At 42.0% G+C, this 23,782-nt stretch overlaps 1 pseudogene across 1 annotated transcript; it reads right to left on the bottom strand.

Moving 5' to 3' along the window:
• Positions 1–205: 205 nt before the first annotated feature.
• LOC146577447 (NACHT, LRR and PYD domains-containing protein 12-like) lies at positions 206–23,187 on the bottom strand (annotated as a pseudogene). Its single transcript, XR_014889479.1, has 5 exons — positions 21,449–23,187; positions 19,765–19,938; positions 17,844–18,020; positions 15,865–16,041; positions 206–340 (listed from the first exon to the last, which is right to left on the bottom strand). The product of XR_014889479.1 is annotated as an NACHT, LRR and PYD domains-containing protein 12-like (transcript).
• Positions 23,188–23,782: the final 595 nt, after the last annotated feature.

Raw genomic sequence — 23,782 nt, 5'->3', positions numbered from 1 at the left:
ACAGGAAGTGTTTGTGTCCAATCCTGAAGCCTGTCACCATTCTCCTCTCACAGCTTCACTGAGAAGCTGCAGCTTTACAGGAAACACTGGATCTTTGTTTCATACTGACTGTGTTTAGTACAATACTGCTGACAGCACCACCCACTCACTCCACCACTCTACTTACAGCAGAGTCTCCAGTCTGCAGTCTGGACTCTGCTGAAGATCAGACAGCTGCTTCACATCTGGATCCTTCAGGTTGTTTCCTCTCAGGTCCAGCTGTCTCAGATGGGAGGGGTTGGACTTCAGTGCTGCTGCCAGAGAATCACAGCTGATCTCTGACAAACCACAGACACTCAATCTGTATAAAGAATGAAAGATGTAAGTTTATTAGACAAAGTGTGAGCTTGTGTGATATTATTCTGTTATTATATGTTACCTTATATATGTAATCAAAGTAGTTGAATTAGAATACTGCTGTAGATCATATTATACCCTTTAATATAGAGTGTGTGAGCTGTATGTAGTTTAGTTCTCGTTATACTTTTGAGTTAAAAGAACATATTCACATATTAGTTCATTAGATAAATGTGCATCACTCTGTATCCTTGATCTGCTGGGAATGTGTTACACTGTTTTCTTGACATGCTTAATTGTTGAATCATGAAGAGAAGGTTGTAAGCAGGAGACTCTGTGTCTAAAGACAGGGGAGATAGATAGACTACATTCCACACCCCCACCTTACAGAAAGCAGAGAAACAACTGCCGAGGTCATAACTTAGGCGCTGTAACAGAGAAAAAAATGTGATGTTTTGGCTTTTACGACTAGCTGGGGGCCACTAGAGACTATAAAAAGCTGAGCAACCCGTCACCATTTTGAGACATGTGCCTGACCCTCTGGTAGCATCTCTCCCGTCCGGACGTTGTAATGCTCTGACTGTTGAATTGTATGGAAATAAATGATTGTTGATTGAGCATTGATACACCGAGTATTGTCCCTCCTTCAGCCCAAAGATTCAAAGAATTGGGAGATTTCAACAACTTGGTGCCGTGTGACCCGGATCTTTGGTGTGCTGAGGAGGTGTAGATTTGGCCTTTGGTGAGATCGTGGGGCAAAGTGAACAGAAGGCCAGCCTAAAACAGAAAGGTAAGCACAGCCTGTTGTATTATAAATACCAAATGTGCATATTGGGCTTTCCAAATTAATCTGTTCGCTGAGTCACATGTATTTTCACAGTAAATTTGTCGGTGTCTGGTTTTTGGCGCAAGATACTAACAACATAAGTTGAGGCTGAATTCCAGTGTGTTAAATAAACTGCTTCTACCGAGATACTAATAACATACTACGTTGGACTAGTTGCAGTAAACTGCTTCTACCGAGATACTAATAACATACTACGTTGGACTAGTTGCAGCCACTTTACCTTCCACATTTAATTTTGTCTAATACTGGCTTCTGTAGCAATAATACATTAGAATTTCTTCTGAAGACGCGGCCATTAGTTCAGTACATTGAAGTCGAGGTTTTGGAGTTGTTTATGGTGTCGGTAAAGTCCTGGCTCTTGCCGGCTATGAAATAGAAGTTGATTTAAGGAAAAGCAGATGCTGGCTTCACGGTGCGGTTAAACACTGGCAACGCGGAAGCGAAACACGTCCGTAGGTTTGGTTTATGATACGGCCGTGTTCCGGTGGTACGGCCGTGGAGTGCAGTAGTGGTTGGTGCTAGTTTTAGTACATTGGATAGAGGTTTGACGGTGGTTTGTGGCGTCAGTCGAGTCTCAAGGGCTGCGGTCATAAAACAAAGTAAAATTTTACTTGCCAAGAAGTACATAGAGCAAAACCTGGTTTACGATGTCAGGTATAACTTCGGGGATGCAAGCATCACTTTTATGATGCGACTTTGCCCCGTTGTGGCGGTCATAAGCGCAGAGAAAGGGGTATTTTGGTCTATGGTGCAGTGTGCTTTAAGAAGATCTAATAGTTGAGCTCAGGTGGTTTCTGTGCAAATTTCTGCTGATGAGAGGCGCTCTCTGTGTGTCACACTGATGGTGTAACGCGCTGTGTGTGTAAGGCGCGCTCTGGCCATGGGTGAGGCGCGCTCTGAGTGTGCTTTTTGTGTGTGTGAAGTCTGAACACAGTGACAGTGACGGTTGATGTGTTTGATTAGGAGGACATTAGAGCAAAGACACATTTTAGGATCAAAGGTTGATGCCTAGTGTACCTGTGGAAATAATTTTGCCCTAGGAGTGGCGACCCTCCTGTTCGTGGACGCGCGGCCAGGACCGGCGGCGTCCGGGTGCCGAGGTGGTGACTTGGGGAGGTGAGGGCCCCCGCATAGCTACGGAATAACACTGGGACCGCAGCGTAATCGCGGGTTCACATTTATTCCGGACTAGAACAAGACACATTTTGCGAACAAAGGTTGAGTCTAGATTAGTAAAGAAATATAAAAAGGTTGAATTCCTCGTTTCAGTGGTTGAAATTGTTGTGTGCCTGTCCCCTGACGAGTGTGAAATTAAAATAAAGAGGGAATTTGGAGCCACATAGAGATAGACGGGCATAATTGGGTGTATTACTCTGTGGTGTAATAAAAATAAAAAGGAGAGATAGTAAGAGGTGTGTAGTGGAGAATTATGGAGGAGTACAGAGAGGAATGTGTTGGGAGACTGGCGTACAGTTTACGCTGTCAAGGTAGGCGTGTTGCCTGCTTATCGGTTTAAAAGTGATGAAAATGAAATTAAATAAATCTCTTAGTGTGTCGATACAGGAAGCTGCGGACCTGGACCAACTGCCCCCACAAGCACAGCGGCCGAAGCAAAATTATAGGTAATGGGAACCACACCCAGCACGAATCAGCAGCTGTGAAAAAGACAGCAGCGAGGAGAGAATTAGAGGAGAAATTAAGAGAAGTTTTAACACATAAAACTGGGGCCAACGGACTTGTGGAGGTTGGGAAGGCGTCCGGAGCATCACAACAAAAAGGTGAAACAAAACACACACAAGCAGAGAAATCTGAGAGAAAGGCTCCTTTTAAGGTAACGCCTAGTTTGAGAAAAGATAAAATTAACCTGCCTGCCTACAAATGCACACACACGCAATGAAGAAACAGCTTACACTCATGAACACGTGAAGATTTTCCAGCAAGGCTAAAGCAGCGAAACTTAACATACATCTGTTGTTAAAGGATAAATACATTACTGACAAATAAACCCTCTGGGTTGCAGGACAACAATTTAACTTCAAAGAAAAAGACACTGGTCTGACCAACCAGTGATGACACGACAAATTTAGTGGTAAAAAGAGTCAAATTGTGACATGTTTTCTGCTGATTGATTGATACAAGTGATTACTGAATGAAAGAAAATTTCCTTTTGGGCTTTTAAACATGATCTTAAGAATTTTAACAGGTGCATGTTGTCCTGTCAACTTGGTGGGTTAGGAGTTGATTATATCAGGAGAGAAAAAACAAAAAAAAAGGGGGAGAGAAGGCTGACACAGGGCCTGGTCCCGGTGTTTCTCCCCTCTCGTTGTAATACAGCCAACACAACATCATTTTCCTGTTCGTTTGCTTTTGTTTTTGCCTGTTTTTGTTTTTTTGTTTTTTCTCTATATATATTTAATTACAGGCTGCTTTGCCGGCCCTGAAAGCCGAAGCTGACTGGACTCCTGCTCTCCCCCATACGTGACACTGACCAAATGCTGCAACAGCTGGACCCACAACAACGACCTGAGAATGTCAACAGACCTGCAGGAATGTGATCTCATGCAGCCGAGACGGAGAGCACTAAACCTAAGGCCCGTTTCACTACACGGGGGAAAATTCCCAGACTGCGTCAGCTGACAGAGCTGTGACGAGACGCCCGCCAAGCCCGAATGAAAAGTAAGGCCGAGCGAAAGAATGCTGACCTTGATAACTTTGCATTCACACTGTGCAGGACAGTGATGGACCAACACGGATGATCGGGCGGCGAAAAGGGCGTGACCGAGACAGGAGGAGTAACTGAGGACAGAAGGCACCTCAGAATGGACAAAAAACACAGAAGAAGATGCAGGTTTCACCTGCGGTGAACATCGACACTGGAGAAAGGACTGCCCCAATTGGGGTCAGAACCAGGACGGACTGAATTTTGAGCAGCAGCAGCAGCAATGGTCGCAAACGAACTGAAAAGGAGGGGGGCAGGACCCCAGGGCACGCTTCAGGCAGTGGTTTACCCAGAACACCAGAACAGGAAAGTGATGATCACACACACACACACACACACACACACACACACACACACACACACACACACACACACACACACGTCTACAAACACACAGATTCAGAATGAAGTGAAATACACACATGAACACGTGCACTCGTTGAGTGAGTGAGAAATGACACACACACACATATACACACACACACACACACACATTGGAATGCTGGTTCACTGAGAAGTGATCCACATACACACACACACACTGTGTGATTGCTGATGCAATGAAGAATGCTTTGCTTATGCTGATATGCAAAATGCTGCACACAAACATCCCAGTGCATAATTTTTATGAGGAGCCATTGATTACTTAGAATGTGTTATATGTCACCCAGAGGGCATTTATGTAGATTTTAGAAATAAGGTCTAAAACGGTTTGGTTATGAAAATAATGTCTGTGCGTGATGTCTGTTTATGGCTCAAGGCCTTGACTGAATTCTTTGCTGTGCTTCACACAGCCCTGATGAGGAACAGTGGCACAGAGTGAAAATGATGAATTAATAGTGTAAGTTTAGGTTGGAGTACGGCATTTTCTGTGATTGAGTTTTAATTCAAGGAGGAACAAAAGGTGTTACGGCACCTGAGGTTCTCATTCCCACACAAGATTGTCCCGGCAGGAAGCAAAATGTTCCTGTGAATTTCTGGTTGATTGTTTGGTTTTGTTTAGCGCTAGCTTGATTTTATCAGTGAGCTTTGGCTTGTGTTCTTTCTCGTAAGCGAGAGAGGGATAGTTTTATGCTTGGACATGTCTGCAACGGGCCCTAGTTTGTGTTATTTTAGTAGTATTTTGTTGGTTATGTCTGTTTTCGTTTTTGTTACAGTGCACTGAGATAAGAAAATCTGAGAGGTGTGATCCACCGGTGGTGATATGTTGATATTTTGTGAGTTCATGATTTAACAATCAGCTCTTTAAACCAGGCCTGAAAGATTGAAATTTAAAGCGCTATAAAATATTATTACTGTAAACAGTTGCAAAGTGTGCTTCTCCATGATTGTAATTGGCTTGGGAGAAATTCACCTATAGGGAACACTGATCTAAAAGGATTGCACCGAGTCAATCCGGTCCAAAAAACAACAAGGAATTGTTTTCCTTTTAAAATGATGACGTCATCTTGCTGGTGATGGATGCTCGAATAGGTTGCGCGTGAGACTCCATTATCAGCAACATCTGGTATGAATGTGTATGGAGGTATGCATGTGAATGGACTGTGATGGACTGACGACTAAAAGTTTTGACTGACTTGATACTGAGACAATGACTGCACCAACTTTAGGATTAGTAAATGCCAATAAACAATTCATAAACAATTCACCCAGCCGACAAGAGAAGGGTGGATGCTTCGCTTTGTTTTGTTTTGTTTTTTCAGGAGCAGGAGGATAAGAGAGACTGGAGGAGGAGACTCTAGCTTCACATAAGTATGAACTGCAGACTTAACACTGTGGTTGCTGATTTTGAGTTACCACATTAACCACAGCAGGCCACTGTAAAAAAGTCAATTAAATTTTATAGAGGAAAATCGCCAAAATTTAACAATACCTATGAATGACTGGCCACATTCAGAATAGAGATATGCAATAACAAACATTGGTCCACGTGATTTAGGTTCTCATTTGAAATAGTAAGTTATTAAATGTAGAATATAATTGACAGGGACATTTGATAGGATGTGGTACTGCAAAAGAACAAGAGCAAAGTAAATAAAGAAAAATATTGTGTTTGGTTTGGATAAATTCAGATTAAAATGTACCATTACACTCAGAGGATCAATATGAAATAAAACATATGCAAAATTTGTATGAAGTACATGACTGATAACTGTTCTGTCCTGAGCTTTTGTTTCTATAGCACCCACTTGACCACACCAACAGTTTCTCGCCACCAACAGGGGGTATTTGCAAAGAATAGGGAGGAATATCATCAAAACTGGGAAAGGTAAGCCCCGAAGGGGGTGATGACACCATAACTTTCACTTATGGTCAAATTCTTAAAATTTGACCCCAAACTTGAAAATTCTTCAAACATTTAGAGATAGAGTGGATAAACATAATGTCGCAAACCACATAAGGATGGAGCATTTGAATCAATAAGATGGTGAAATAACACGCAGTAAAATGTGGATCATGTTGATTATGTTTATTCCAGTGTGCAGAGGAGTCAATTCCCTTCACAAAGCTTGTAAATTCACTTGAACCAAAATTGGGAGCACCCGGTGCTGCAAGAGTTAATAGTCACAATACCCTAGGATAAGCACAAGAGCATGACTGATATGATGGGACTGGGATTTTGCTACACTTAATTATTGCAGACACAACTAAAACTATAACTGAAACTAATCAAAACTAAATTAAACTAGCAAACAATTGGTAAAAACTGATTTATACTGATATAAAATTGAAAATCTGAAGTCGAAGCTAAATAAAAATAAAAGCTAATGAAAATTGCAAAACTATTACAACCCTGGTCAGAGGCGGAGCCAGACATTTGAAACACCCGGGGCTTAGCCCAAAAGGGTCGTATGCATGTGGGATTTTTTTTTCCCCTTGGGGGGGGGGGGGGGGGGGGGTAGAAATGACTGAAAGATTAATTGGCTCTGTTTTGAGTTTTGTTCAAAAAAGAATGACTTCATATAGGGAAAAATATATATCACATATGCAGGACACCTTAAACTAGTTTTTTAATTAAGCAGCGAGGCAGAACAAAGTCGGGCTGTATCAAGACACGAGGACTAAACCCCAATTCAACCAGACCCAGAACTGATCCGGAATTAAAACAGGACTACAACAGTTCAAAATCAGGACTACTGAGGACTTAACCAAGACAGAACCAGAATCAGAACTAGATGATAGTAGCACTAAAAGTCATCATAGACCTGCACTACACTTATTGTTTAATTCTACCAAAGTACAATATTTAGATTGAGAAAAGTTTATATAATTATTTAGCCTTGTTGTGCAAACAAGCCTGCAGAACTTAATAAATATAGAATTTGAAAAATAACAAACCTAAAAAGAAACACTAGGTACGAGATACATGAGGACCTATGATACGGTGATACTTTTGGCAAACGACCATTTGACTAACATGTGTGTCTCACCTGCTCTTGGTCATCTCTGTTCTGTCCTCATTCTCCTCTCTCTCCCTCTCTGTTCCTCTCTCTCTCTTTGTGCTGACAATCATCAAATATACAGATATTTACAAAATCTTCAGATAAAAACACAAACATTTTTTTAATTGTAACATCAAATCAGACTAAATGTTTATTTTTTTTTAGATTGATAAATATAAAAAACATATTTGTTAACTTTAAGAGTAAAGAGAGAAACTATCTGTATTTCTTAATTGCAAATGGCACCAAATTGTATTCAAAATTGAGCCACACTTATGGAGCTCCACAGTTCTTTTCCTGGTGTTTTGGTTGACATCTCTTGATTTTCCCATGTCACAGAAACAGGCTCTGTGTTTTTCCTTATATGCATCCACAGCTGTGCCACCAATTTACTCACATGGACTCTACTAACCTATCAGAAGCTTCTTCAGCTCAGAATGGAATCGTCTGGAGTTTCTTATTAATTAACAATAAACTTAGTGTATATGTACTCCTTAATATGATGAAAGTGATAAAAAAACAGAAAGCTCTGTCTCTTTATTCTGACATTTAACTAATTCAAAATATATTTCAATATTTATCTAAAACAAAAGTTTACTCTAAATTGATGTTGTACAGTAAAAATGTTTTATGTTTTATCTCTAAAGTGTAAATATCTGGTTACAAATGTGAATATCCTGCTGTGTCCTGAAATCCCTCTTGTTTTGCATAGAAATATACTGAACAACATACAAAGCATAATATATAAAATAACATTTACCTGAGTTTTTTCTTTGAAAGAACCCTCTAATGTCCATTCTTATATTTCAGTGCATAACTGAAACCGATTTAGTCGGGGAGGGTAAGAACTGAAAATATGAAATAAACACACGTAAGCTAAGACTCTCTAAAAAAAATAGCATTTGTTCGACTTTTCATTTCGCCATTTGTTGATTCACTTGAAGAGCAAGTAACGTAATATTGGTCAAGTGATCAGTTTGATATCAATCTTTCGTGATACACCGTCATATTTACATTATTTGTACGGTACGAATGATTTGCTTTGGTACCTGGTCAAACTTAAGCTCTCCTTAGTATGGCTGGCTCCGTCTCTCCAACAGCGCACTCACGGGCAGCAGCTGCCCCGCCCCCTCGCTCAGTCGCTTAGTGCCTGAGCTCGGATCATACCAATATCGGGGGGGATTCACGCACAGTCGTAAATTCCCACAGTGTGCACTATGTGCTTCGAATATTGTGTGTACTTTTTGTTTTATACAGTTGTCTGCCAGGCATCTAACTATGAAAAAATTACACTCCAAAATACCCCGGGCTTCTGACAAAACAACCCGGGCTTAAGCCCAGTAAGCCACCCCCACGCTCCGCCCCTGACCCTGGTCCAGACTAAGATGGCGTTGGACATCTTCAGGGCAGAAAAGGGTTGGTGTGACCAAGCTGTGGTTTGGCTTGTTGTCAAAATGTTACAGCTCTGGATGGACCAGTTATCAGGGCATGGAAGGATGACAGACTTCATTACATGAGGAGAAGGGAAATTTCTGGGATTGAGGATCCTCTGGGATAACAAGGCTGGAGCAACGGTACTCGAGAGAAGAATTTCTGATACTTTCTGAGATATGATGTCACTAACCTTGTCTTTTAATTGTCTAGCTCCAATGAATTGACACATGGGAGTGTGTCAAAAAGGGGGAGTTGAGTCCGAACAGCAAACAATGGTTTTATGAACATCTTATGACGTTATTTCTGTGTTTAATAATTTAGCTATGGTAAAACTTAAGCTTATAATGTGTTAGACTTAGAAAGGGTTCACTAATTTTTGATTTCTTTTACATACACATAGATTATGATTAGAATAAGTCCCTGGGTCAAAGAGTCCTGAACATAATATTTTAAACCAAATTTGAATCATTAGAACAACAATGGATAACAATATTAGATTATCAAGGCTAGGGAGAGAGGTGTTTTGGTTTTCTGTCTCTTGCAGAGAAAGGAACAGACACCAGATGGGGACACGGAGATGTGAGGACCCTTCACAGCAGAGACAGATGTAGGGACTGCCGAGACAGCAACTGGGGTCAAGTGTCATGACGTTTGGGCTCCTGGAGAAGATGGATCCCACAAACACAGCAATAACCATGAAGGGGTTGGCGAAAACCAGGAACACCAGACCAACGAGGTTCGAGAGGCTCTTGGCAAAAAGGGGGACACGCCGGTGAACCCAAAACACACAGATCTTTGTTTGAACTCAGGGCAGAATAATCCCCAGAACTGTGCAATGACTAAAGGGTGGTCTAACCCCGGAGGTCGAAGAAAGAAGCTGAGAATCACCCAACTGGAAGACACTGGTAGCTGCAGCAATAAAAATAAAGGTTAAAAGCTCCTTAGACAGAGGTTCTAGTCTAAGTACATTTGAAAGGTATAAGGGGGCATTAAAATGGGAGTGGAAAACTGGAGCACCAAAATAAAGCTGTGGGAGAATTGGGGAGTGATGGGAGAGTCATCTGTAACTGCTGTTATGGTTGTAAATCTAACTTTGCTTGCATCTGAACTGCGTGAACACAGAGGTCATCCCACATATGGTCCACCCGTTAAAGGGGGACAGAGGGCCTCAGGATCAAGAAGACCTGGACCTTGCAATGCTGGAGTGTATGTTGTAAGTGATCTCTTTGAAGAAAAGAGATCAAAGGGGGAATTGTGATATTATTCTGTTATTATATGTTACCTTATATATGTAATCAAAGTAGTTGAATTAGAATACTGCTGTAGATCATATTATACCCTTTAATATAGAGTGTGTGAGCTGTATGTAGTTTAGTTCTCGTTATACTTTTGAGTTAAAAGAACATATTCACATATTAGTTCATTAGATAAATGTGCATCACTCTGTATCCTTGATCTGCTGGGAATGTGTTACACTGTTTTCTTGACATGCTTAATTGTTGAATCATGAAGAGAAGGTTGTAAGCAGGAGACTCTGTGTCTAAAGACAGGGGAGATAGATAGACTACATTCCACACCCCCACCTTACAGAAAGCAGAGAAACAACTGCCGAGGTCATAACTTAGGCGCTGTAACAGAGAAAAAAATGTGATGTTTTGGCTTTTACGACTAGCTGGGGGCCACTAGAGACTATAAAAAGCTGAGCAACCCGTCACCATTTTGAGACATGTGCCTGACCCTCTGGTAGCATCTCTCCCGTCCGGACGTTGTAATGCTCTGACTGTTGAATTGTATGGAAATAAATGATTGTTGATTGAGCATTGATACACCGAGTATTGTCCCTCCTTCAGCCCAAAGATTCAAAGAATTGGGAGATTTCAACACTTGAAATCGTTCAGTGTTTCATCATCTGTTCAGAGCTGAAGAAGGTTCAGAATGTAGAAGTTTAGAAAATGGAAACTCCAAACAGCTGAAGCCAACAGGAAGTGTAGCCCAGTGGCAAACAGATGGAATTAGAGACTGTTTATTGTAATTATTATTAAAGGTTTTTATTCTGTTCAGTTAAAAACACTCATGATTGGAGAGAGACTCTAAAGAAAAAATCCAAATTATTTTGTATGGAATTGCTTTATTTGTGTTATTTATTTATTTTTGTTTCTCAAAGGTTATTTTTTTGACCTGGATGCAAATGCAGTCCAACCAATGGGATTGTTTGTCCCGCCTTGTGTTTTCATGTTTGGTTGCGCTGCTAAGGCTGCTTAGACACACGCGCCATAGCTGTACCTGTGGGGAAAACGTGGTAGCTGTTGAAACAGCGAAGCTGTTGGTGTCTGCCTGATTAGCCGCCAGATTTGGATAGCCGAAGCTAGTTTTATGAATACGAAGTGCTTTGCACTGGTGAGTAACGAAACTGTTAAAGCCACTGATCGGCATCCTGAAATGTTAATGTTGTTTGTTTCAAAAAAAACAAACGCTAATGGTGACGGTACTATGCAAGTAGCTAGCGAGTGTGCTAGTAGCTAGCGAGTGTGCTAAACGCTCACTCCCGTTGTTAAGCGTTAGTTGAGAACTTATTAGCTGTTGTTAGGTTAAGGAAAAAACAGTATGTCTATCTGATGTATTGAAATGTTTTATTGTGTTACTTTTATTCATCACTGTTGTTACTTGACATTGAGCAGAGTATATTAAGGTTGCTGCTTTTAATGAGCAGTGTGAATTGCTTTAATGATTGGTGATAGCTACATTGCCATGTAATGAAAACGTTTAGAATTTGATTAGTTGTACAACATTAGAAATTGAAACGCATTTTGTTCATGATTTATACTTTAAACAGAAGTGTTAGTTAAGTGTGAACCATGTTCATTTGAAGTAATTCTGACCTCACTCTTAGGTTAGGTTTTTTTGAGTTGGAGAAAGGAGCCGAGATTCCTCGGAGAACATTGGATTACAGACTTTGTGGAAATCCGCAGAAGAGGAATAATTTTCCATTGCAATGGATGGCGAGCCACAGCCCATTTGGAATTGAATCTGGAAGTCTGGTTGCCTGAACTGTGGTAGGACAAAACAGTGCAAACCATACATCGATCGTGGACTGAACTCACACCAATAACTCACCAGATCACCAAACAGGCCTGATCTGGATCCTATTGACACTTTAAAAGACCCGGGTCTAACATTCTTTTCTTTTTATTTTGGGTATCTATGCGCGCACACACAATTTTGGTTGTTATTGTAAATGCAATACAGTGCACAAATTTCAAATATAGTTGAACCGTTGCTTCATCATTTGCAGTTGTGGTTTCATTGTGGTTACCCATCCTCTGGGCTCCTGTCGTTCCTGAAATCTTCTGATTTGCCCATTGTTTATATATTTTGTTACATACTGGTTACAGAAGCAGCTTCAAACAGGAAACTGTGCAGAGTTTCAGACTATATGTCCTGATGCAGCCAGTTGGATTTTGGAGATTTGAATCTCTGTTCGGTGACTAAGTCCTTGAATCATTTCTTCCAGTTGGTCCAACAAGACAGACTAAGTGTTGGACATGTGTTGTGGCTCCATTAGGGGAGCTTCTAAATATGATGTGATGGCCCCTCTGGGTCTGTCAGGTCACAGGACTGAAGAGAGCTCAAACTGGGCACACAGTTGTTCCAGTCTGGAGCAAAGACTCTATACTGGGACTGAGGGACTGCTTTGACTGCACCCACTGGGATGTTTTAAAGGCTCATGTTCTCACTTAGATCATCGATTTCTACTGAGATTTCTTTCTGGGAAAAATGGGGATTACTTTGAAAACAGGAAGTATTTTCCCCAATAAGCAGCCCTGGATTAGTAAATCACTCCAACATGTTCTCAGGCAGAAGAAGCTGTCTTGTTATGAGGGAGAGAAGAAAAAGATTGAGGCACAGAAACTTGTTGAAAGAGAGATAAAGCAGCTAAAATCAGGTGTAAAAGTAAAGCAGAGGATGAGCTGAATAAAGGACACTCAAGGCTGGCTTGGAAAGGAATGAAGTCCATGGTGGGGATGCAGAACAAGGAGCAAAGATGAATGTGATGCTGAATCAGCAGAAGACTTGGACTCATTGGATTCCAGCTTTGATATCATTGATTTCAATGAAGAGCTTTGTGATTGTAGCTAAGGGCTGGTAGCTCTGAGAGTCCCACTGATGAGGTGTTTGTGTGGAAATCTCTTAGTGGGACCAAAGAGAGAAAAAGCCCTGGTCCTGATGCTGTGGGAGGGAAATGATTGAAGTGTGCTGTGAGGAACTGACTGGGAGATTTTCACACATTTTCCAGTCCTCCTTGGAACAACAGGAAGTTCCCAGCATATGGAAACAAAGGTTAAGTGTCCTATGGCACTCAGTGATGATGATGCTGGTCTAATTGGTCGGCGAAAATGTCGAAGGAGCGCGCTCAGTATTTTTCGGCAGCAGAGCAAGAACTCTTGATTGAGGGATTTCAGGAGTTTCAGAGTTTAATTAAAACGCAAGGGAACACTGCAAAGGCTGCAAAAGCAAGGAGAGAGTGCTGGCAGAAAGTTGCTGACAAATTAAACTCGTAAGTAATTTAATAATAATAATAATAATGGATTGGATTTATATAGCGCTTTTCAAGGCACCCAAAGCGCTTTACAATGCCACTATTCCCCGTCCCTCTTCTCAGCTGTTTCTCTTTCCCTCTTTCTTTCTCCCCTTCTTTCCCCCAGTCAAGTCTGTCCCGTATTCAGCAAGTGAAAATAAAATAAACAATAAAAGGTGAATCAAATGGACCATTATGGCAAGGCTGGGATGGTCAATTTGGTAAAGTAAATCCGTTGGGCATCTTTCTTTTAGACAATAATTCTGATGGCAAAAGAGCCAAACGGGACAGGCAAAAAAAAAAAAATACAATACTACTATTCATTCACTCTCACACACTGGTGGAAGCAGCTACAGCTGTAGCCACAGCTGCCCTGGGGCAGACTGACAGAAGCGAGGCTGCCATATCGCGCCATCGGCCCCTCTGGCCAACACCAGTAGGCGGTAGGGTAAATTTATTATATAACACTATATTATATTATATTACATTACATTATATCCTCTTTCACATTAGAGCCACAACAGGACCCACTAGAACATGGGAACAAGTAAAAGTGAAATATAAGAATATTCTACAGAATGGTAATATTTATCACTTATATTGCTTTTCGTCTCTTGGAAAGAGACCCTGAAATAATCTGTTTGTTTGTTTATAACAGCAACCAAGAAAAGGGCAGAGCAAAAAAAGACAGGTGGTGGTCCTGCACCCTCGTCAACAAGTTGGTTAAGTAAATAATACCCTCACGGGAAAATCGATATCTCTCTATGAGCACACTGTCGCGCTGAGCTAAAGGATCCTGTCTATACCGCAATATACGCTGAATTCTGAAAACTCTCCTTATCAATCTTGCACCTTCCGCAATGGGTTGCTCGCGTATACGGACAGGACATAGCTGCGACAGACTTCACAAATCCACCTTCACTTTTATAGCCGTGGTCTCTCATCTTGATTACATGAAGTAATTTACAATTAGGCTACTACTCTAAAATATGAATTACATCTGAAATAATCAAATACATGAAATAGAATGATTAATAGTACATTTCCCTTTTTTTAGGAAATGACCTGTATGTATCTGTATGAAATCAATAAAAGAATCAAATACTGCATTAACTTTAGTTACATTGATAATATTTATTTATGGAAAAACAGTGGAAAAATATCGCTGTTGCTTTCGTATAAATGAAGTGGACATACCTGAGTGGCGGCGATATAGTCCTGTTTACATAAAGTAAGCCTGCTCCCAAGCATGTTTACGCTTACAGATCTGTTGCTATGACAGCAAGTCCCGGATGAGCTTTGGAGAACCGAACAATCCAAGATCACGCGAAATCGTCAACAATCAAATCCAGCTAACTTACTTAGTGAGGTACGAAGAACGGAACCCTGGAGTCAGAAACAGGAAGATGCAGGATTTGGGCTGAAATGGGGAAAAGTGGTTTGCACTAGTGCCTTAAAGCAAGAAGGTTGTAGGTTGAAGCTTGTTGGCCTTTCTGTGGAGGTTGGATGTTCTCCCACAGTCCAATGAAATGCTGCTTAGGTTCATTGGTGCTTCTAAATTGGCTGTAGGTGTGGATGTGAGAGAGTGCTTCTCTGTCTCTCTCTGTTGGCCCTGTGATGGACTGCTCACCTGTGCAGGTGGACCACGCCTCTTGCCCTATGACAGCTAGGGCACAGGCTCCAGCCCTGTGAGCCTAAGCTGAATAAACAGTTAGCAAAAATGATCCATAGATGGCCTGAAATCCCCCAGTTAGCAGTTTGGTAGATAGCTATGACATGCTAATCCCATCCAGCAGCTGTATTCTACCTGTAAGCTGATCCCTGCTGAGCCAAAGCACTTTTTCATATACAAATTACAACCTTTAATAGAAACCTATTGGTCAGCATCTTATTAGCCTGCTGTTAGCTTCATTCCACAGAAAACTGAGAGAAACTAACAGAGTTGATAAAGAATAAAGAGAAATGTGCTGATTTAAAGCCTTTGAAGTGCTTCAGATGATCTCTGTCCACTTCTGTCCACTCATTCATTCATGTAAGCTTTCTAATGCAGCTTTGATCTTCACAGTCTGCTTCATGAAACTCATTCTAACCCTGAATGTCAGAGTGTTCCTCCTTCTCTTTCCCATCATTCATGCTGGCAGTGGAGGAGATTTGGATGTTGGACTGTGTTTTGGATGATGTGTGTATGTTTGTGTTGGACTGCTGTCTGTAAAGCAAATGCACATTTTGCTTTGGATTTCAGTGTCAGACAGACTTTAAGGTGGAATGAAGAGTTTGAGAGTTTCACAGTGAATTATCCAGTGGAGGATTTTTCTTCTTCTTTGAAGGTTTGAAATGTGAACATTGTTCTGCTGCAGTCAATGGACTAAACCAGAGAAGAAGAAAACAGACTTTACCATGAAGATCCTCAGTGTGGATCAGTATAATATCAGCCTGATGTCTGCAGTTTAGTGTCAGCACAACTTTCACATCATATTCATCTCAGCACAACTAAAACATGCTGACTGACCTCAGAGTTTCAAGTCCACATCCTGGACTCTCCAGGAAACCACACAGATGCTTCACTCCTGAATCCTGCAGCTTGTTGTTGTAGCTCAGGTCCAGCTCTCTCAGATGGGAGGGGTTGGACTTCAGTGCTGCTGCCAGATAATCACAGCTGATCTTTGACAAACCACAGTCCCTCAGTCTGTATAAAGAATGAAAGATGTAAGTTTATTAGACAAAGTGTGAGCTTGAAATCATTCAGTGTTTCATCATCTGTTCAGAGCTGAAGAAGGTTCAGAATGTAGAAGTTTAGAAAATGGAAACTCCAAACAGCTGAAGTCAACTGGAAGCAGCTTCAAACAAACACAACAAGAGAAAAAACTCTGAATGTTTCACATTAAAGTAATACATTTCTCATAAAAAGAGGACAAAGACTTGAAAAAGTCGTGTTTTTCCTTCCAGGAACCACAAGGCTTCACTTTTAAAGGTGAAGTGTGAAAGAAATGGACATATTTGACGTCCAACACCTTTTTCCAGTCACATTATTAAAGCAGACAAACTACAAGTTCATTTTCATTCCAACAAGTCATCTTCTGACCTGGACTAACAACACTGGTCTCTATGTGCAGCTGGCTGTGAGAGCAGTGCTCAGGGAGCATCTACAAAGTGCAACACTGAAAGAACATCACACACTCATTTGCTTCCAGCACTTTCACACAAACATCTACTGTCATTATTGTCACCAAACTCTGTGGATCCTTTATTGCAAATTTAAATGGGATTCAAATGGTCAGACAAAAGAGGGTTATGAGGAAATATGATGAAATGTTGTGTATTAGCAGCAAGTTATTGAATCATTTTCCTCAGAAACCAAACAAAATGATTGACAAACATGTTTTTACAAACTCAGTGTTGGACTTGGATCAGCAGGATAAGCTGATGTTTAAAGGCGTTTGAGTCTCGCTGTATGAGAGTCCAGTTATTACTCAATATTTATGGATGATGTTCTTTCAGTGTTGCACTTTGTAGACGCTCCCTGAGCCTCACAGCCATCTGCACATGGACCAGCTGACATTACCCAGCATTAGAGGCGGGTGTAAAAACATGGATTTTCCTATTTAAATGGTTTTAATTTGAATAAAGCGATGTTGATTCATTCAATCCTGAATCGATTTTTAATATAAATGTATTTTGCCAGAATCTCAGGTTAAAGCTCCCAAAAGTATTTCAACAACAAGAAAACAGATAAAACAGTAAATGAGAGCAGCTAAACACACAAAGATGGAAACACAGAGCATGGATCGTTCACTCGACGGCACGTACACGGACACGCCGTCGGGGCTGAAAGTGGACAGCTCACAGATCCTGAAGCTGCAGGTTTCATCTGTCTCCAACCAAAACTGAGTGAACCAGCAGCAGAAGAAGATCCAAACTACGCTTTACGTTTGATGAACATCGTCATGAATTCTCTCTGACTTTGACGTTTACTTCCTGCACAGCTCTCTCTCTCTCAGTGTACTTCAAGAACAGTTTACCTTCAAAAATCTGTTTCCTGCATTATTCACTGCTTATTACGCACCAGTCTGCTGTTGTGTTCACTGCTGTCGGCCTCCGAAAACAAAGCCTCATTTCTGCTGTTCAATACTGAAGAAATTTAAACCTTTTAAAATGATGACAGATTACAAACTCTCAGCTGTGTCTTTAATCAAACCTCTGTAACTTTGCTTCCCGTCAGCAGCATCAGGTCATGTTCACATGTTGATTCATGGTTTGCTTCAGTTTTTGATGGACTGCAGAATATTTTGAAGGTTACCTGCCATAAAAAGCCAGAACAGGAAAATCTGCTTCATGTGTTTCAATTTGATCCTCAGTGACTTTGACACAAAGGCCTCTGCTGTGATGATCACACCTCTGATCAAGTCTCACAGTGTCAGCTTTGTTTTTATACATATTCATCATCATTCATCATATTCATCTCAGCACAACTAAAACATGCTGACTGACCCCAGAGTTTCAAGTCCACATCCTGGACTCTCCAGGAAACCACACAGATGCTTCACTCCTGAATCCTGCAGCTTGTTGTTGTAGCTCAGGTCCAGCTGTCTCAGATGGGAGGGGTTGGACTTCAGTGCTGCTGCCAGATAATCACAGCTGATCTCTGACAAACCACAGTCCCTCAGTCTGTATAAAGAATGAAAGATGTAAGTTTATTAGACAAAGTGTGAGCTTGAAATCATTCAGTGTTTCATCATCTGTTCAGAGCTGAAGAAGGTTCAGAATGTAGAAGTTTAGAAAATGGAAACTCCAAACAGCTGAAGCCAACAGGAAGCAGCTTCAAACAAACACAACAAGAGAAAAAACTCTGAATGTTTCACATTAAAGCCGTACATTTCTCATAAAAACAGGACAAAGACTTGAAAAAGTCGTGTTTTTCCTTCCAGGAACCACAAGGCTTCACTTTTAAAGGTGAAGTGTGAAAGAAATGGACATATTTGAAGTCCAACACCTTTTTCCAGTCACATTATTAAAGCAGACAAACTACAAGCTCATTTTCATTCCAACAAGTCATCTTCTGACCTGGACTAACAACACTGGTCTCTATGTGCAGCTGGCTGTGAGACCAGTGCTCAGGGAGCGTCTACAAAGTGCAACACTGAAAGAACGTCACACACTCATTTGCTTCCATCATGCAACCTGAAGAGGAAACAGAGATGCCTCCCCTTCAAAGTAAAAGCTGCTCCTTTTGGACATAGTATCAAAGAAAGTCTAAAGTATAACATAGAAAAGACAGAACAAAGTTTTGGTTGTTTTTAAATTGTGCAGAAATGAAACTACACTAAGCTCAATTATGTGACAGACATTTCATCCCATGTCAGTTTGGCCTCATCCTGGGCCGGATTATCCAGCACACACTCTGACCACAGGCCCAGGGGCCACGCACAGCTGGGCTCCATCCAAGAGACAGGAAACAAACCAACACAATAATAAAAAGCACTATGTGATCTTCTTACATCTTCAAGACAAACATAGTAAAAACATGAGCATATTTGTTTCCTGATAAAATGATGTGACAGGTAGAACAGAGTAAAGTGGTGGTGTTACAGCCTTTCTCCCCTCTGCTGCCGAGGCTGTTAGTCTCTCCCAAACTCAGCTACAGGACTTCCAAATGAATGAAAGCAGCAGAAGTGGCTTTACAAATGAAAGAGGAAGAGGAGAAGAAGAGGAGAGGGAGGCCACCCTGACCATCACTCCAGCTGAAAACATCACACTTCCATTAAAGTTGGTGAGAAAATGTTGAGCAGGATGAGCTGCTGGCTAATCTGGAGGCTGTAGCAGCAGCTCACAGTCACAGTGGATTTCCACTCATGAAAAAGCTCTGGTTGCTTCATTTCTCATCTCATATCAGAGACTTTAATGCTTCACTGAAGCTGTACTGTGATGCTTCCATATCCCAGTGAGGCCTCCATAATGATTTCAGCTGTTCTGTACACACACTGTGTGCCCTGTATGGCTCAAAGTCTCTGCAGCCTGTTTTTATCTGCTATCATCAGATCTTCATCATCCTCATTCACATCCCTCACACACTCTACAGCCTCATCAGCACTGACTTCATCTTCACTGACTGATGGAGCACAACATGAACCTGTGGAGGCTGAAACACTGTCCTGTCAAACATCTCCCCGTCACCACTCCACTTCTGTCAGCCTTTAAATGAACCCTGCTCAAGTCTGTCACTTCTGTTTGGAGCCAAAAGGAAAAACTGTTGTTCAGTCGTTTGGAAAGACAACATTTCTGAAAGCACTCAAACTTCTTCACATTTGTCTTCAGACACATCCTGAACATTTAGGAACTAAAGAAAGTTTCAAACATCAATCAAAGACATGAAATATAGAAAAACTACAACAGCCGCAGTCAGTGAACTCACCTCAGAGTCTCCAGTCGACAGTTTGGACTCTCCAGTCCAGCACACAGAAGCTTCACATCTGAATCCTGTAGCTTGTTCCAACTCATGTCCAGCTCTGTCAGATGGGAGGGGTTGGACTTCAGAGCTGAGGCCACAACTTCACAGTGAGACTCTGAGAGTCCACACTGAGTCAGTCTGTGATGATAGAAAATATAAAATGTGTTATTATAAAAGCAGAAAATCTGCATTATAAACACAGACTGAATGTATATGAAGACAAAACAGAGTGAGGTCATAATCTGATGAATCTGCTCTTCACATCTGTGCTTCAGCTCCTCTTACTGTGTTTGACATGACACAACGATTGAGTCTCTCTCAGACCTGCAGACTTTTAATGAGAATCTTTGTTTGGCTTTAATCTGCAGATGAAGGAGGAAGATGGTGTCACATTTAGGCTTCCATATTGTCCACAGTCTGTCACTGAGATCTGATCCAGAGTCAGAGTGAAGACACACATTTGGACTATTTCATGTTTTGACTCCAGAACATTTTGAATGAGTTCAGCTCAGTGAAGAGTTCCAGCTGGAAAGAGGATCTCTGTTTGCTACCTGCTGTCAGGTACGACTGTTCACGTCCACACGGAGGAAAAACCTGCTGACTGTTACCAAACGGAGCAGAAATCTCATCACTGGACAATAATGATGAATGAACTCAGAGCTGCTGATATCAGATCTGATTTCAGGGGAACTAAACACAGAAATGATTGGCTCATTTTAGCTTTCTGAGCCATTATCTGCTGCTGTGTCGCTAGTTGGCAGAAAATGATTTGTATTCCTGTTCAGGGCTTCAGGGTTTATGAGTCCAGATCCAGGTGACAGCAAGTCAAAATGATGTTACCTGTCTGTGTCCAGCAGCAGCCTGTATTCACTTTGAATATTGTTATAACCTGACATGGATCCGTTTGTCTTTGATTGGTTTGTAAATGTCACTGTTTCCATTGGACCTGAGTGACGTACAAAGACAGAGAGGGAGAGAAAGGAGAGAGAGGATGGAGACAGCAAAGAGAGAGCAAACACAAACAGGTGAGAGTGGACAGGTGACAAAGGTCAGCAACCAATCAGAGAGCTTCTGTTTGACCCACAGTCACTGATGATGACTGCATATAACCAAGCAGTGTGTTACTCTGATATCAAATATGGATCCTGCTCTTATAATAATGATCATCAGATGATGTTATTGTGTTATTTTGTAGCTGAATACGATGTTTGTGTGATTATCAGTGAAAGAAGCAGTGAGGAGGATGGAGAGAGAGAGAGGACAGAGGGTGAAGTTAGAAACACTAAAAGGATTTTTCATGGATTTCATGGATGATTTGAGTGATTTCGAGCAGGACACTTCAACATGTCAGTGGACGTCCTAAAGAACATATTCACTGAAATGAAACGTGTCATTGAACAGGATTAATATCAGTGGAAACATGGTGGAAACAGCTGTGACTGCATGGATGTGACACACTTCAAATCTGTTCTCCACTCTTGGATTTGGGATCCATGGAGCTGCTGCTGAGTCTGTACAATAAAGGAATGGTGTGGAAGGTTGCAGCGTACGGACACAAACACTTTGTGGTTACAATCTGATTTTATTTTCACCATTAAACTACTAACCTACACTGATCAATGATGTTAATGATCACATCTGGACTCACCCAGCCTTTCTGCAGTTCCTCACAGCTGGAATCAGCCTCTGTCTTCCCCAGTCTGATGTGTTGTACTTCAGCAGGTCCAACTCATCCAGAACCTCCTCTGACATCTGCAGCATGAAGGCCAGAGCTGAGCACTGGATGTCAGAGAGTTCCTTCTCTGATCTGTTCTCTGACTTCAGGAACTCTTGGATCTCCTGAAATAATGAGAGGTGGTTCATCTCCATCAGACAGTGGAAGATGTTGATGCTTCTGTCAGGAGAGATTCCATCACTGTTCATCTCCTTCAGGTTGTTGATGACTCTCTGGATGGTTCCTGGACTGATCTCTGTCTGACCCAGCAGACCTACTAAGAGTCTCTGGTTGGACTCCAGACAGAGGCCATGAAGGAAGCGAACAAACAGGTCCAGGTGGCCATTTTTACTCTGGAGGGATTTCTCCATGGCTCGTTTAAGGAAATCATCCAGAGAGGACTCGTTGTATTTTTGTCCCAAGAAGTTCTTCAGCACCTCTGTCTTCCTGTTGGTGTGACAGTGGAACATGTAGACTGCAGCCAGAAACTCCTGAATGCTCAGATGAACAAAGCTGTAGACTGGTTTCTGGAAGATCACACACTCTCTTTTGAAGATCTCTGTACAAACTCCTGAGTACACCGAGGCCTCTGTCACATCCAGACCACACTGCTCCAGGTCTTCTTGGTAGAACATGATGTTTCCTTTCTCCAGATGTTCAAACGCCAGCCTCCCCAGCTTCAGAAGAACTTCCCTGTCAGCCTCCGTCAGCTCCTGTGGACTCGTCTCACGTCCCTCATGGTACTTGTTCTTCTTCCTCTTTGTCTGAACCAGCAGGAAGTGTGAGTACATGTCAGTCAGGGTCTTGGGCAGCTCTCCTCTCTGCTCTGTAGTCAACATGTGCTCCAGAACTGTAGCAGTGATCCAGCAGAAGACTGGGATTCTACACATGATGTGGAGGCTCCTGGATGTCTTCATGTGGGAGATGATTCTGCTGGACAGCTCTTCATCACTGAATCTCCTCCTGAAGTACTCCTCCTTCTGGGCGTCAGTGAAGCCTCGTACTTCTGTTAGCCTGTCAACACATGTAGGAGGGATCTGATTGGCTGCTGCGGGTCGGGAAGTTATCCAGACGAGAGCCGAGGGAAGCAGATTCCCCTGGATGAGGTTTGTCAGCAGCTGGCTGACTGATGACTTCTGTGTGACATCAGACAGCAGCTTCCTGTTGGTGAAATCCAATGAAAGTCTGCTTTCATCCAGGCCGTCAAAGATGAACAAAAGCTGAGAGACAGCCAGCTTCTCTGCTGTGACCTTCTGTAATGTTGGATGGAAAACATGGAGCAGCTCCAGAAGACTGTACTGCTCATCTCTGATCAGGTTCAGCTCCCTGAATGAAAGCAGAACCACCACACTGACATGTTGGTTCTCCAAGCCCTCTGCCCAGTCCAGAGTGAACTTCTGCACTGAGAAGGTTTTTCCAACACCAGCCACGCCGTTGGTCAGAACCACTCTGATGGGTCTCTGTTGGTCAGGTAAGGCTTTAAAGATGTCCTGGCACCTGATTGGAGCGTCATGGAGGGCGTCCATCTTGGAAGCTGTCTCCAGCTGCCTCACCTCATGTTGGGTATGAACCTCTTCACTCTGTCCCTCTGTGATGTAGAGCTCAGTGTAGATGGTGTTGAGGAGGGTTCTACTTCCTGTTTCATCACTTCCTTCAGTCACACGTTCACATCTCCTCCTCAGACTGATCTTATGTTCATCTAAAACCTCCTGCAGACCAACATCTGCTGAAAGAAAGAAAAACAATGAGACTAAAGAGAAAGAAAAGTCTTCAATGTCTGAACAACACAAGAAGTCCAGTTTTCAGAAATGAGTCCATCAGCAGACAGATGTTCAGTCTTACTTTGTACACAGCTGCTCTGACTGGCTGTCTGCAGTCCAGCTCTGCTTCTGGATCTTTCTCCACACTGGGGACAGGAGGAGTCTCCTGATGAAGCAGACTGGTCCCAGTATGAGGAGATGCACTGTCTGCAGAACCAGTGTCCACAGCTGGTAGAGACTGGATCCTTCAGGACGTCCTGACACAAAGCACAGCAGGACAGCTGCTCCTCCTCACAAACACCACTCCTCTTCCTCCTCCTCTCTCTGTGAACACATTTCTTTATCACTAAAAACATTTACTGTCAGTGAAAAACATCCAGATTTGACCAAACTGCAGTTCCTCACAGTTCCTTTGATTTCATCAACACTAATGAGCTGCTCTTCCTGTCTGCCTGTCTCATTAAACACTGAGTGATGAATACAAACTCAACACTTCCTGCAGACTTCC

This window comes from Mchenga conophoros, linkage group LG3, assembly GCF_057382185.1.
Source record: "Mchenga conophoros isolate Kocher_MC1m ecotype Shallow Benthic linkage group LG3, M_conophoros_male_GT1.1, whole genome shotgun sequence".
NCBI lineage: Eukaryota > Metazoa > Chordata > Actinopteri > Cichliformes > Cichlidae > Mchenga > Mchenga conophoros.
The sequence above is the reverse complement of the archived record's forward strand: the minus strand, read 5'-3'. Positions and strand labels throughout refer to the sequence as shown.